At 40.3% G+C, this 16,040-nt stretch overlaps 1 protein-coding gene and 1 pseudogene across 1 annotated transcript in view; both read right to left on the bottom strand.

Moving 5' to 3' along the window:
- KHDRBS2 (KH RNA binding domain containing, signal transduction associated 2) overlaps positions 1-16,040 on the bottom strand; it is a 642,723-nt gene that overhangs the window by 252,027 nt on the left and 374,656 nt on the right. The window lies entirely within an intron of this gene.
- LOC130831297 (CAP-Gly domain-containing linker protein 3-like) lies at positions 10,936-12,548 on the bottom strand (annotated as a pseudogene).

The raw sequence follows: 16,040 nt of genomic DNA, 5'->3' as shown, positions 1-16,040 counted from the left end.
GTGTGATGAAGTGAGAGAGTGAGAGAGAATAGGCAACTAGAAGCTGTTCAAGAGTGCCGTAGTGGAAGATGTACTGTATGATTTAGAAAGGTAGGAATAAAAGAAGTTTTAAAAGCAGAAGTGGCTAAAAGTATAATGACATCATTAACCAGAGAAAGAAAGGGATGAAAAAAGTTTGGAGGCAGAGAATTTATATTTGGTCTTAATAACCTTAAGTTTAAAATGCCAAGGAAACATGAAGGTTTATCTTAGAAATTCAGACCTGGGTCACGGGAGTAAGTTTGAATATCACTTGCACATATTGTGATAAATGAAACATGGAGATTGCATAAGAGAATAGTAAAATAGGACTTCCTAGGTGGCACAGTGGTAAAGAATCTGCCTGCCAATGCAGAGAACATGGGTTTGAGCCCTGCTCTGGGAAGATTCCACATGCCATGGAGCAACTAAGCCCGTGTGCCACAACTATTGAGCCTGTGCTCCAGAGCCCGTGAGCCACAACTACTGAGCCCATGTGCCACAACTATTGAAGCCCACGTGCTTAGGGCTCGTGCTCCACAACAAGAGAAGCCACTACAATGAGGAGCCTGCGCACCACAATGAAGAGTAGCCCCCACTCACAGCAACTAGAGAAAGCCCATGTGCGGCAATGAAGACCCAATGCAGCCAATAAATTAAATTAATTAATTAATTAATTTAAAAAATTGGAAGAGAATAGTAAAATAATGCAGTGACAAACACTTTCTAATCATACTTTTAATGCAAATTTATATCATGGAAGAAAATCAGTTGACATTAATTACAGTATTAGGATCATAAGAAAACAGAAGTCTTACATGACACATTAGACCAGATGGATTTAATTGATATTTATATAACATTTATCTGAAAGCAGCAAAATACACATTCTTTTCAACAGAACTTGGAGCATTCTCAGGGATAGATCACATGCTGGGCCACATAGTAAGCCTTGGTAAATTTAAGAAAACTTTAATCATATCAAGCATCTTTTCTGACCACAACGCTATGAGATTAGAAACCAACTACAAGAATAAAACTGTATGAAAGACAAATATGTGAAGGCTAAACAATATGCTGCTAAATAATCACTGGGTAACTTAAGAAATCAAAGAGGAAATTAAAAAATACCTAGAGACAAATGATAACAAAAACAAGACAGTCGAAAACCTATAAGATGTAGCAAAAGCACTTCTAAGAAGGAAGATTATAGCAATACAAGCTTACCTTAGGAAACGAGAAATTTCAAATAAAACACCTAACCTTACACCTAAAGAAACTAGAGAAAGAAGAACAAACAAAACCCAAACTTAGTAGAAGGAAATAAATCATAAAGATCTGAGTAGAAATAAAATAAATAGAGACAATCAATGAAACTAAAACTGATTCTTTGAAAAGATAAACAAAATTGATAAACCTTCATCCAGAGCCATCACAAAAAAAGGGAGAGGACTCGGATCAATAAAATTAGAAATTAAAAAGAAAGCACAACTGATACCACATAAATACAGAGGATCATAAGAGACTGCTACAAGCAACTATATGCCAATAAAATGGACAATCTAGAAGAAATGGACAAATCCTTAGAAAGGTACAATTTCCCAAAACTGAACTAGGAAGATATAGATAATATGAACAGATGAATCACAAATACTGAAATTGAAGCTGTGATTGAAAAACTCCCAACAAACCAAAGTCCAGGACCAGATGACTTCACAAGTGAATTCTATCAAACATTTAGAGAGGAGTTAATACCTATCCTTCTGTAACTGTTCCAAAAAATTGCAGAGGAAGGAACACTCCCAAACTCATTCTACAAGGCCACAAACACCCTGATATGAAAACCATACAAAGATACCACCAAAAAAGAGAATTACAGGCCAGTATCACTGATGAACATATGTGCAAAAATCTTTGACAAATTACTAGCTATCTGAATCTAATAATACATTAAAAGGATCATACACCATGATCTAGTGGGATTTTTGGTCCCAGGGATGCAAAGATTCTTCAATATCCACAAATCTATCAGTGTGATACACCACATCAACAGATTAAAGAATAAAAACCATATGATCATCTCAATAGAGCCAGAAAAAGTTTTTCATAAAATCAACACACATTTATGACTAAACATTCTCCAGAAGGTGAGCATAAGGATATCCTACAGCAACATAATAAAGGCCATATATGATAAACCTACAGCTAACATCATACTCAATGGTGAAAGGCTAAAAGCATTTCTGCTAAGATCAAAAACAAGACAAGGATGTCTACTCTCACCACTTTTATTCAACATAGTTTTGGAAGTCCTGGGCCTGGCAATCAGAGAAGAAAAGGAAATAAATGGAATCCAAATTGGAGAAGAAGTAAAACTGTCCCCGTTTTCAGATGACATGATACTATACATAGAAAATCCTAAAGATGCTACCAGTAAACTGCTAGAATTCACCAATAAATTTGCTAAAGTTGCAGGATACAAAATTAATACACAGAATTCTGTTGCATTTCTATACCCTAACAATGAAAGATCAGAAAGAGAAATTAACAAAACAATCCTATTTATCATCACGTCAAAAGGAATAAAATACCTAGGAATAAAATTACCTAAGAAGGCTAACAGATTTGTACTCCAAAAACCAACAGGTGCTAATGAAAAAATCAAAGATGATAGAAATAGGTGAAAAGATATAACATATTCTTGGATTGGAAGAATCAAAATGACCATTGGAAGAATCAAAATGACCATACTACCTAAAGTAATCTACAGGTTCCATGCAATCCCCATTAAATTACCAATGGCATTTTTTTCCTGATCTTAAAATTTGTATGGAAACACAAAAGACCCCAAATAGCCAAAGCAATCTTGAGAAAGGAAAACAGAGCTCCCTGACTTCAGACTATACTACGAAGCTAGAGTCATCAAAACAATGTGGTAGTGGCACAAAAAACAGAAATATAGATCACTGGAACAGGATAGAAAGCCCAGAAATAAACCACTCACTTCTGGTCAAAATATCTATGACAAAGGAGGTAAGAATATACATTGGAGAAAAGACAGTCTCTTCAATAAGAGGTGTGGGAAAACTGGACATGTAAACAAAGGAAAGTAGAATATTCTCTAACACTATACAGAAAAACACGAAATGGATCAGAGACCTAAATATAAGACTGGATACCAAAAAACTCTTAGAGGAAAAAGGCAGAACACTCTTTGACATAAATTGCAGCAATATTTTTTGGATCCATCTCTTAGAGTAATGGAAATAAAAACAAAAACAGACAAATGAGACTTAAACTTAAAAGCTTTTGTACAGCAAAGGAAACCATAAACAAAATAGACAATCTACAGAATGAGAGAAAATATTTGCAAAGGGGATTAATCTGCAAAATATACCAATAGCTCATGCAGCTCCATATCAAAAAACAAATAGCCCAATAAAAAAAAATGGGCAGAAGACCTAGACGTTTCTCCAAAGAAGACATACAGATGGCCAAGAGGCACATGAAAAGATCTTTAACATCGCTAATTATTAGACAAATGCAAGTCAAAACTACAATGAGATATCACCTCACACAGTCAGAATGGCCATCATCAAAAAGTCTACAAACAATACCTGCTGGAGAGGATGTGGAGAAAAGGGAACCCTCCTACACTGTTGGTGGTAATGTAAATTGGTGCATTCGCTATGGAGAACAGTATGGTGGCTTCTTAAAAAACTAAAAATAGAGCTACCATATGACCCAGCAATCCCACTCCTAAACGTATATCCAGAGAAAACCATACTTTGAAAAGATACATGCACCCCAATGTTCATAGCAGCACTAGTAACAGTTACCAAGACAGGGAAGCAACCTAAACGTCCATCAGCAGATGAATGGATAAAAAAGATGTGGTACATATATACAATGGAATATTACTCAACCATTAAAAGAATGAAATAATGCCATTTGCAGCAACATGGATGGACCTAGAGGTTATCATACTAAGTGAAATCAGACAGAGAAAGACAAATATCATATGATAACCCCTATTTGTGAAATCTAAAAAAATGGCGCAGAATGAACTTATTTACAAAACAGAAAAGAATCACAGACATAGAACACAAACTTATGGTTACCAAAGAGGAAATGTAGGAGGGGAAGGATAAATTAGGAGTTTGGGATTAACACATACACACTACTATATATAAAATTGATAATCAACAAGGACCTACTGTATAGCATAGGGAACTCTAGTCAATATTCGGTAATAAACTAATTGGGAAAAGAACCTGAAAAAGAACAGATTAATGTATATGTATAACTGAAACACTTTGCTGTACACCTGAAACTAACACTGTATTTGTAAGTCAAATATACTCTAATATAAAATAAAAACTGAAAATAAATATATACTACATAGTAGTTGACTTGAGTAGTACTGAGTTCTAAGATTTTGGAGCCATAAAATAGTTATGCATATGAGTGTGTAGTTATAGTTTTATGGCATTTATAATTCTTATGCTTAATTTGCTAAAACATATTCACTGAGAAGTAAAAATATAAGTTCAGAAGTAGTAACAATAATCATTTGTATTTTTCTGATATTATTTTATTATTATTTTATTTACCACTTGAATGTTAAGACTCTTGAGAGATAGAGATGCAGGTAGAGAAATAATCACATAAGCTTGTGAAAACCTTCATAAGGGATAAAGAAAAAAGTTATAACAATTCAGGGTGAATAAATGTGAAAAACATTAATGTCATTTAAAATAAATAAATAATAAAAGACAACTTGATAGACGTGTTTAATTTGTATGTAAAACTAGAATATTTCAAAGTTTTTATAAGGCCAATGCGTAGTATGAAGACAATGTTCTCGTCAAAAAAATATTATCTTTATGCATCAATCAATATTATTTTAGATAGGATTTCAAATTATTGGGATTCTGCACTTCAAATAATAAAGAATGCTTTACTACTTTGGGGTATACTTGCAGTGAATAAAACATACACATGGTAATTTACTCCTTATCCTGCAAGTTGAGTCATAAATTTATCTTAGGAGTGCTGATTGGTTTGATCTGCAGGTTTGGCTTCAGACAGAAGGCATTTGAACAAGTAACAGTGAATCTTTAAAGGAGTTTATCAAGGCTTAAATAGCACATGCACATCACACAAAGACCTTTTAAGAACTAATCCAAATTGTATTTTTCCTGTAATGTCCAAAACTTGTCTTTTTTGCTGCCAAAATCAGTTTTAAAAATTTGCTGTCTTGAAATAACAACAAAGATATTCACAGCACTGTTATATGTTCCTTTTGCTCAGGGTGAGGCAAATTCTCCCTATGAAATAATTTCCATGAAATTCATGAGTGCTTCTTTTTGCATCTCCAACAAGGTCCTCCCACTGTGGCAGCATATGGTGTAAACAGTACACACAAAAGCTCAGAGCAGACAGATGTTTAGATGTTCCTAGAAAGGACTCATGCTCATAGTCTTCATGTTTAATGTATATGCATAATTTCCCAGTTACATATACACTTATGTCCATCTGTTATGATGGCATTTTGCCCAAATACAAATTGGGAAGATTATTTCACTTGTGTATAGATGCCAGGTAATGACAGGTGTAGACAGGCTACCTGGGGGCACAGCAAGGGACCATTTTCCTGCCAAATTCCCTCCTGAGAGACTCTGACAGGCACTGGTGCTGCACATTTAAAACTGTGATTATAACCACTGGTAACACGTGAACCTGTATTTAGCTCTACCAGTGCCAGGGCTGTCAGACGACATCAGGGGAGAATGGAATGCAGACTGTAACCCATCTGGGTTATGACAAGAAGACCTGGGACTTCCTCAGCCCCTACAGTTAGGTTAGGATACTTTGACTAGTGTAATAAACAAGAAAGTATGGGAGATAATGAGTCCTGTGCCAATATCAAATCTACAGCCAAGTTGGAAAGGGTAGGAAGCTATTTCAGAAGACAACTACTGTTGTGCTAGACACACTATCATTTAGCAAAATATCCCAGGCCATTAGATAGCAGCTCTTAGCCAACACAATGTGAGTTTTAATCAGCCCAGGGTAGGGCCCAGAAAAATTCATTAACAAAATGTGGTCAAAGCACAGTTAATTAAGATTTACTAAAAACCTGCTCAGTGTATGACTCTGCATAAGGTCTGTATAAAGTCTTTATAAAGCACATTCATATGCTTCATATAAATACATAAAAAAGATTGAATATCACAAAGTAAAAATGTTGTGGACTTTGTATCTTGAACTACTAGTGATGGTAGTTTGTTACTCTAGACTGTTTTCTCTTTTATAACTATTATTAAAGTCATATTACACACTAAGTAAAAAATCACCAAAGAATAAGATAGCAACTATATAGATTTTATGTAGATATTCTGCAGGATTATTGGGAGGGTATATATTCTATCTTGTTCTATTTTACCTTAGTAAACGTTAGCCACTGATATATGAGGTCTAGGAAACAAGACCCTCTGAATGAGCATGAAAGTCTCATGTGTTTAATCTTTTACCTTTGCCAATCCTAGCTTATAAAGTCAGCCATGACCTCAGGTTAGATTTAGGGTGGTAGATAAATATTTAGATAAAACTAAATGAGAGACTTGGACTGTTATTCTAAAAATACCAAGTTCCATTTGTTCCATTAGAGTCAAAATGGCTAAATTTTCTTCAGCAAATTTTCTTGGCAACTTACTGTGCACGTGATACAGGAGCTCAGTCTGCATTTTAAGTTGAAATGACATTACGGTATGTCCCTTACATACAAACCATCAAGTTGTGAACTTTCAAAGATGCGAACATGCATTCGAAAGTCCAATCAAGTAAGTTAGTCCATGTGTCTGGCGTACATTGTCACGTGTGTATCCTTTACAAGTGGTTGTGATTTTGTGTACTTTACTGTACAGTACTGTACAGAGTACAGTATCTTTATTTCAAGTTCAGGATGTCTGGAAGCAAGTGTAAAAGCAGTGGTGATGTAGCTGCTACTGCTAAGAACCACCAAACCCTCCTGATGGAAACAAAAGTGAAAATAATTGAGAGAGTGGAGCAAGGTGAAAAGGTAGATGTCACTTGTTGTTATAACATGAATTCTTCAACCATCTGCGTGATTCTAAAGAACAAGGACAAGATCATGGAATATGTGAAGTCTGCTGTGCCAATGGTGTCGACAAGAGTATCAAAGAAGCATGGAAAGTGGTGGAGGAGATGGAGAGACTTCTCAGTGTGTGGATGCAGAAGGAGCATCAGTATCAAGACCTGTTCAGCTTAATGCTGATTCAAGAGAAAGCTAAAAGCCTTTATGAAGACTTGAAGAAAATGGTGAAGAATCAGAGGGCACATCTTTTAATGCCAGCCATGGCTGGTTTCATTTGTTCAAGGCTAAAGCCAACCTTCACAATGTACAAGTAAGTGGTGAGGCAGCCAGTGCAGATATGGTAGCTGCCTGGGAATTTCCTGAAATACTTTGAGAAATTGTTGATGAAGTCACATATTTACCCGAGCAAGTGCTTAATGTGGATGAGACAGGACTATACTGGAAGAGGATGCCAGACCAAAGTTATATCAGTAAGGAAGAAAAGTTGACGCCAGGCTATAAAGCAGCAAAGCACAGGCTGACTGTTGTTTGGTGGCAGTACTTCCAGCGATATGAAGCTGAAGCCTCTCTCAGTTTATCATTCAGAGAAACCAAGAGCCCTTAAAAACATAGCCAACAGCTCTCTTCCTGTTGTGTGGAAGAGTAAACCCAAAGCCTGGGTTACACAGGCCATTTTCCAGGGCTGGTTTTTCCATCACTTTATCCTGGAGGTAGAGAAATATTGCTTGGAGAAGGACATCCCACTCAACATTCTTTTGCTGCTTGACAGTGCTCCAGGTCACCCCCCATTCATGGATGACTTTCATCCCAATGTCAAAGCAGTGCACCTGCCACTGAATACTACTTCCCTCATCCAACCTATGGTCCAGGGAGTTACAGCGACTTTCAGAAATGTTATTTATGTCACACTTTTTTCAGACTACAGGAAAGGCAAGTGATGAATCAGGAGCAAACTTGCAACAATTTTGGAAGGACTATAACATCTACAAGGCCATAAAAATATATTGACTTTGCTTGGCGTGAGGTTACAGCCGTCATCTTACAGCAGGCAAGGGGTTTGGAAGAAACTTTGCCTGTAGTTTGTTGATGATTTTTGTGGATTTGACAAGGTGGATGAGGAGTCCAAAGAGGTCTTCAGCAACTCAGTGACCCTCAGTGAGACACTGGACCTAGATCTGCAAGAGGATGACTTCATTGAACTCCTTGCAGTGCAACCTGAGGAGTTTACTAATGAAGACCTGATGGAATTGGGGGCCCAGAGAAAAGATGAAGAGAGACAAGAGGAAGAAGAAGTAACTGAAGAACTGAAGAGATTCATGATGCAGAAAATGGCAAGGGGATGTTTTTTGTTTGAGGAGGAACTGTTAGTTTTTGAGGCACAGGATCTGGACATACAGTGGTACACGAAGGTTGCAGCAGTTGTTCAGAATGCAATCCAGTGCCACCATGTCATCTGTGATGAGGAAAAAAGAGCTACTACCCAAACATACTGGATCATTTTTTCAAGAGTGTAGATAGAATTGAGTCCAGCAAGGAACCAGAACCTGTCCAACAACATTAGACATGAATAACATTACAGCTTGCCCTCCAACTCCTATTGCTGACCATCCTTCAGCTCTACCATCTCCTACCTCTTCTCCCTCCTCCAGTCAGTAATTCTTACCTTTCACTTGACGCCGGCCCCTGTATGCCAGCTATTATACTGTACTACTATACTTTTCAAGGTATTATACTGTAAGATTAAAAATGTTTTCCTTTTTGTGTTTGTTTTTTTATGTATTATTTGTGTGAAAAGTATTAATAACCTGTTACAGTACAGTACTATATAGCCGGTTGTGTTAGTTGGGTACCTAGACTCACTTTGAGGACTTACGAACAAACTGGACTTACAAACGCTCTCTTGGAATGGAACTGGTTTGTATGTAGGGGACTTACTGTAATTTACTACTTTGGCATATAATATATACCTTAATTTACAAGTACAAAAAATGAACTCAGTTAAAACAGAATTGATAATAGTTATTGGAACTGATACATGGATCCAATGGGCCCAAATTCTTCTTAACAGAGAAATCATCATGATAAGAATATGTTTGAAGGAGAGTGCAAATTCTGTGCATGAAAAATATTGATAGGATATGGATCACATGGGTGATTTTTATGAATAATCTGGCAATTCCAGTCCTTCCCTGGGTAGGAAAAATGTATATAATCAAGATAGTAAAGCATCTAAACAGCTGGAGTTTTAAAAGTGCTTAAAGGAGTTTTGTTAAAATAAATCATCCGTTTATTTATTAAATGTAATTTTTTTTTTGCCATAGAGATGTCTTTATTGAAGGGGATGGTGAGTTTGGTGACATGCAGTAAAGGGGCAGTCGTGAGCTGTTCTTCGTTTCAGGGTCTGCCCTGGACCCCCTAGATCTTCAGGGTCTCCATCAGGCTATTAGTCTGGCCAGGGTGCTGTGAGGTCCTTCAGGGCCAGTAACCTAGGCTTGGTGTTTTGGACCTGTGACCAGAATGTAGGCTGAAATAGGGTCTCCAGGATTTGGGATTCCTCAAGGCCTTGGTGAGCCTCATGTATTAGAGATGGAGGAGAGCTTCAGGATTTGGGGTTCCATTGGTGCTGGGGCTCTTGGCAGTTGGGTGTCTTGAGATCCATGGACTCAGAGTATTGAAGTCCTCTGGATACCAAGCATGAGAATTCCTGCTTGAGGGTCCCCTGGTGCCTATGAATAGGGCTTGAGATGCCCTGGGGGCTGGGGGTGAATATTCTCACCACGGTCTCCTCCATCCCAGGCAGATGGACCTCGATGATTGGGGTTTTCTGGAGGCTTGGGATTGGATTTTTTTAATTTGGGATTTCTTAGAGATTTGGGGGTTGCATGATTTGGGTGTCCTGGAGGTTAGGGCTTTTGGGGTCTCCTAGGAGCTGTAGGACTTGGAGGCACAAGGGAGTCTGGGACATGTACTCTGGGGTTTGGGATCTTCAGAGTCCCAGAATGGGGCCACCAAATTTTGGGGTGCCCCAAAGGGGGAAATAATTACCTAAAAAATAGAGGATTTTCTGGGAGCCTGTCCAGCACAGATGCTGTGGGCCGCATGGGGTGGGCTTCATAAGAGGCACTGGGGGTTTCTTGAGGGTGCAGAGGAGGGGAAGACTTGGGGGTTCTGTAATTAGCACTTCCAGGACAGTTTTGGTGTCTGTAAATTGGAGGTGACAGTGGGCTGGTTAATGTAGGTCTCTTCCTGAGGGGTAAGAGCAGGGGGTTTTGTTAATGGAATGAGTCTCTGATTGCACTGTAAGGGTTAGGGGTGACCATGGGGGTCATAGCATCCTGAGGTGACTGATGTTAAATGTGGGTCTGTTACTCTGTTGCTCTGGAGGTGTTTCTTTCAAGGGGACTTGATGGGGGGGGGATCTTTGTTAATGGGAAGGGTTCTGATCCAGTGACCAGTGACTCAGGAATGTTCTGCTATAGAGCATTATGTAGAGAAAGTCACTGTCATTTGGGGTAATGTGGAAATCTGTTACTGGGGGATCTGCTCTGAGGGGTTGGAACTAGCCTGAAGGTGCTACACTCAGGGAATCTCTTCTCAGGGTAACACAGGGTCTGTATGTGCGGGGTTATCAAGAGGGAATCTGTTAATAATGGGGCCTTAGTGATCAAGGGCTGGCTAATGAGGGTCTCTCTTCCGGATATGTTTCTGGGAATCTCTATCTCAGGTGACTTGGGGGGGCTCCTTGTGCCAAGAGATGCTAGAGGGGGCTCTGTGTCTCTGTGGGATGTCCAGAGCCTCTAAGACTGCATCTCCATCCTCAGTATCCAGGGAAACCAGCAGTAGAAGAGCAACCTTGAGATGGAGTGTTCTGATGTGATGTCCTTTGGGGTCAGGACGGCTGTGAAGGTGCATTTGGGCTACATCATTGCCACTTGATGTACTTTTTTGGCTCCTGCATTGTCCTCAGGGGGGTCAGTGGATCCACCAGTCCTCTGAATTTGAGATGCTGGTGCAAAGACTCCATGCTTGGAGGGGCAGGTGAAGTACCAGACACTGAAGACTGAGCCATCGTGCTTGCCAGTTGGCTGGTCTAGCTTGATGCCATCCCAGTAACCTGGAGCAAAGTCTGTCTTCCCGTAGAAGTGTACAGTCCCTTGCTTCTGGCCTGCGACGAGGACTTGGTCTCCAATCTCAGCCTTGGCTCCTTCACGCTGCTGCCTGCTGCCCAGAGACAGGGCTGATGGGGGATTCTTCTCACCGTTGTGTTCCCTGCGGCCTTTGCCAGTAACACCGGCAAAATCCATCCAGGGAGTCCGAGGTGTGGAGGTGACGGATGAGGGAGGTGCGTCCACTGCCTTGGAGATCTTGGACACAGAAGCAAAGAGACCCTGCTTGGGAGGGCAGATGAAGTACCGAACACCACCAACCCTGCTATCATTCTCGCCCTCAGGTTCATCCAGCTCCACGCCACTGGCGAACTGGAGACCTCCACGGTCTCCTGAACCGCAGCTGCTGTCTTCTGGCCGTCCTGTAGCGCTCAGTCTCCCAGGCGCAGGCCCAGTGCGCTGAGCATGTCCTTGCCTGGGATACGGTCATAGTTGCGTAGCGTGACCTTAGGGAGAGCTCAGGAGAGCGACACAGCCTCCTCCAGTAGCACCCGCAGCTCCTAGGCCACCAGCGCCTCTCTGCCTTGTCCAGGAACATGCCCATGGCACCGCCTCCCCTGGCACCCTTCCCTTTAGGTTCTGGAGCACCAGGTTGATGCCAGGTTCCAGCAAACATTAGGCCTCACCCAGGCACGGGCTGGACGCAGCGATGTGTAGGGTTGGGCCATGGTTAAAGCCACTGCACGTGGAGCTCCCCACTCAGAGCGCTGCACCCTTCAGTAGCACGTGCACGCGACCCTGCAAGTTGAAACAGGCTGCTTAAGGAAGCGCGTTCATGCTGGTCCAGCAGCTGCGTGGGTCCTGTCTGCGCTCAGCACCAGCAGCTATTGCGAGAGGCGCACAGCCGCTGAGGGGTCCCGGACTCGCAGGGTCCCAGCCCTGCACGCAAAATGGAGCAGTGTCCAGTCGGTCAGCCCAACACGTGGCAGCCTTGACGCAGAATCTCATTGTCAATGACATCGATCTTGTGCTGGACTTGGGGTACCCACTGGTGCACAATGGAGAATAGGGGTGGTCTGCGTGTCAAACAAAATCTCCTGGTAGACAAGGTCTTTGGGGTCGAAGAATGTGAAGGCGTAGCCTGGGGGAGACAGGCAGGTGCTGAGGAGGGCGCAACAGGCTTCTGCCAGTGCTCCTGGGGAGAGGGGGAATGGATTGGGGGACTCTGGGACAGGCTCATAGTCCTTTTCCTCTTCTTCCTCCCTGAGTGGCAGGGCCTTGGGGTCGGGATCTCTCTTAGTCATGGTCCCTGATGGCCGTCAAGGGGCAGGTGCAGAGTTGGGGGGGTGGCCTTCAGGCAAGTCTTTGGGTGAATGGGGCTGGAGACCAAAGCTGAAACTGGTAAAACTGGAGTATTGGGTTGTCAGTGTCTGGGGAAGTGATGGGAGGAAGGAGACAGAAAGTGAGGAGACTCAGACACCGATGGGGGATGGTATAGAATTTGAACTGATATTGGAGTCTCAGGAGTCTAATGGCAGTAAAAGGCTTTTGTGGTTATTAAATACCTCAACTTTACTCAGGCAGTTAGCAGACCGAAAAAGCCATTAGGCTATCCTCTGCACTATCTCTGGATATTGCTTCCAAAGCATCAGTAAGCACAGAGCAGACCTATGGTTCTCCTTCCTTTAACACCCTCCAGATAATTTATAAATTAGAAATACATACCTAAATCTTGTTTTTATAATGAACAAAACCATTCTTCTAGGTTTGATTTCCATAGGTTTATAAAACACACTTAATTCTAAACTTAATTAATCCGATGCTTGGAAATGTCATTTTGAGGTTTAGAATTTAATGGGAGTGATTTTCATATGGCCTCGTACTGAAAAGTTAAAAAGACATTTGTAAAATCTTCTTGGCTCAGAGTTCGACATTATTCTAAATTACTGATATTTATACAGGCAAAGGTATTGGTATGAAGGCAGAGTACCCAACTCTCACCAAATTACTCTTGAAATTCCTCTAAATTATTTGCAACACAATTAGAATTAGAATTTTGGTACTCCAGACAAACTTTCTTTTTTATTTTTTTTAAGGGTTTTTTTTTTTTTTTTTTTGATGTGGACCATTTTGTGAAAGCCTTCATTGAATTTGTTAAAATATTGCTTCTGTTTTTTTATGGTTTTTTTTTGTTTGTTTGTTTTGGTTTGGTTTGGCTTTTGGTTTTTTGGCCACGAGGCATGTGGATCCTAGCTTCCCAAACAGGGATCAAACCCACATCTCCTGCATTGGAAGGCAAAGTCTTAATCACTGGACCACCAGTGAAGTCCCTCCACCCAAACTTTCTAGATACTTTGACTTCTGTTTTAACCATATTTAGAATATAATTGTAGCATATTTATATATGCAAATCAATATTGAAAGGATTGTCAAGCCCTGCTTAACTGAGCATTACAAAAAACTTTATGCTCAGAATCAAATGCAAGTACTGATGTGAAAGCTAATAAACAATCTGAAAAATAATGCAAAATAAAATCAAAAAATCAATCAGCTGTATCAAGAGAATAAGAAGGCAAGCCAGACTGGGAAAAAATATTTGCAAAAAGCATACCTGATAAAAACTGTTATCTAAACTATATGATGGGCTTTTAAAACTCAGCCATAAGAAAATGAACAAGTTGATTAAAAAATGGACAAAAGACATGAAAGACGCGACACCAAAGAAGATATACAGATTGCAAAGAAGCATATGAAAAGGTGATCAACATCCTATGCCATTAAGCAAATGGAAATTAAAATAACGAGACATGACTACACACTGATTAGAAAGGCAAAAATTCGAAACACTGACAATACCAAATGATGGCAAGGCTGTGAAGCAGCAGAAACTCTTATTTATTGTTGGTGGGACTACAAAATGGTATAGCCACTTCAGAAGACAGTTCAGTGGTACCTTACAAAACTAAACATACTCATCATACAATCCAGCAATCATGCTCCTTTGTATTTACCCAAAGAGGCTGAAAATTAATGTCCACAGAAAAACCTGCACATGAATGTTTAGAGAAGCTGTATTCATAATTACCAAAACTTGGAGGCAACTAAGAAGTCCTTCAGTGGGTGAATGGGTAAATAAACTGGTATATCCAGACAATTGAATATTATTCAACGATTAAAAAAATGTGAGCTATCAAGCCATGGAAAGACATGGAGTAAACTTAAATATATATTACTAGGTGAGAGAAGCCAATCTAAAAAGATAGCTAGTATATGATTCCAATTATACGACATTCTGAAAAAGGCAAAACTATGGAGACAGTAAAAGAATCAATGGTAGCCAAGGGTGGCGGGGAGAGAGGGATGAACAGGTGGAGTACAGCAGATTTTTAGGGCAGTGAAACTATTCTGTATGATACAGTAATGGTGGATACATGTCTTAGTCCATTCAGGCTGCTGTCAAAGAATACTGAGTAGCTTATAAACATCAGAAATTTATTTCTCATAGTTCTGTAAGTTAAGTCCAAGATCAAGGAGCTGTCTGGTGAGGGCCTGCTTCTTGATTCACATAAACTTTTTCTATGTGTCCTCACATGGCAGAAGGGGTGAGGGATCTCTCTGTGGTCTCAAATAAGGGCTCAGACTTCATTTTATGAGGGCTCCACCTTCATGATTTAATCACATCAAAGGCCCCCACCTCCTAATACCATCACCTTGGTGGTTAGGATTTCAGCAGATGGATTTTAGGGGGACAGCCTATAGCAATGCATGTCATTATGCCTTTGTCAAAACATGTAGAATGTACACCACCAAGAGTGAGCCCTAATATAAACTATAGACTTCAGGTGATAGGGATGCTTCAATGTAGGTCCATTAATTGTAACAAATGTACTATCTACTGGGGGATGGTGACAGTGGGGGAGACTGTGCATGGTGGGGACAGGAGGTGTACGGGAAACCTATGTACCTTCTCTTTAATTTTGTGGTGTACATAAAACTGCTCTAAAAAATAAAGTTTATTTACAAAGGCAATCAGGATATGGCATGATGCTGTGAAATAAAGACCATTTTTATGAAATGGAAACAGCTCATGCAAGCTTTTCTGGTGCTAGATTAGTATATGTTTGCTCATCAGAGGTAAAAGGCTGCTGCAACTCCTCCATCTGGGCTGCCTGGTCCTCTTTATGGCTCCCCAGCGAGTGATGAGGGTGGGAGGGTTATTACCTCCATTTACAGACTCACAAGTTAAGTGATGAATGTGAGGCAAATCACAAGCAGGAATTTAGTGGTAGAAAACATTTTAAATGCCTCATATTTCTCATTTTTATCCCAGTTAACTTACTCCTTTTTTATTTTCCTCTTGTCTGAGATCCTGCTGGCCTAGGCCTGCTTGGAAATTAAGCATGCTGGAATCAAACGAGCATAGATTTCTGAATCAGAGCTCTGAGTCTCTTAGTCATAAGGGCCATATGGGGGATGTCCTTCCAAATCCATGTGTTCTTTTTGAAAACAGAAAAAGGCAGGCAAAGAATGTCACTCTGCCCTTGTTGCTAAACTGGTGTTATTGCTGTTGCTGTTGGTGGTGATGGTGAAGTTGAGTTTTTGACATGTGTGTAAAGTGTGTGGCTGGTAGCTGTCTGGCTAAGGAACTGAGACTAGGGAAGCAAATGGTTAGATAAATGTACAAATCGGATAGGCAGCGTTCTAGACCTAAAGACAGGATTTGAGCTCTGGTTTGGATTTTGTCTGTATGACATTACAAAAATCAGCTGTCCTCTGTCTTATCCCTAAATGAAATA

This window comes from Hippopotamus amphibius, chromosome 11, assembly GCF_030028045.1.
Source record: "Hippopotamus amphibius kiboko isolate mHipAmp2 chromosome 11, mHipAmp2.hap2, whole genome shotgun sequence".
NCBI lineage: Eukaryota > Metazoa > Chordata > Mammalia > Artiodactyla > Hippopotamidae > Hippopotamus > Hippopotamus amphibius.
This window is presented reverse-complemented; position numbering and strand designations above follow the sequence as displayed.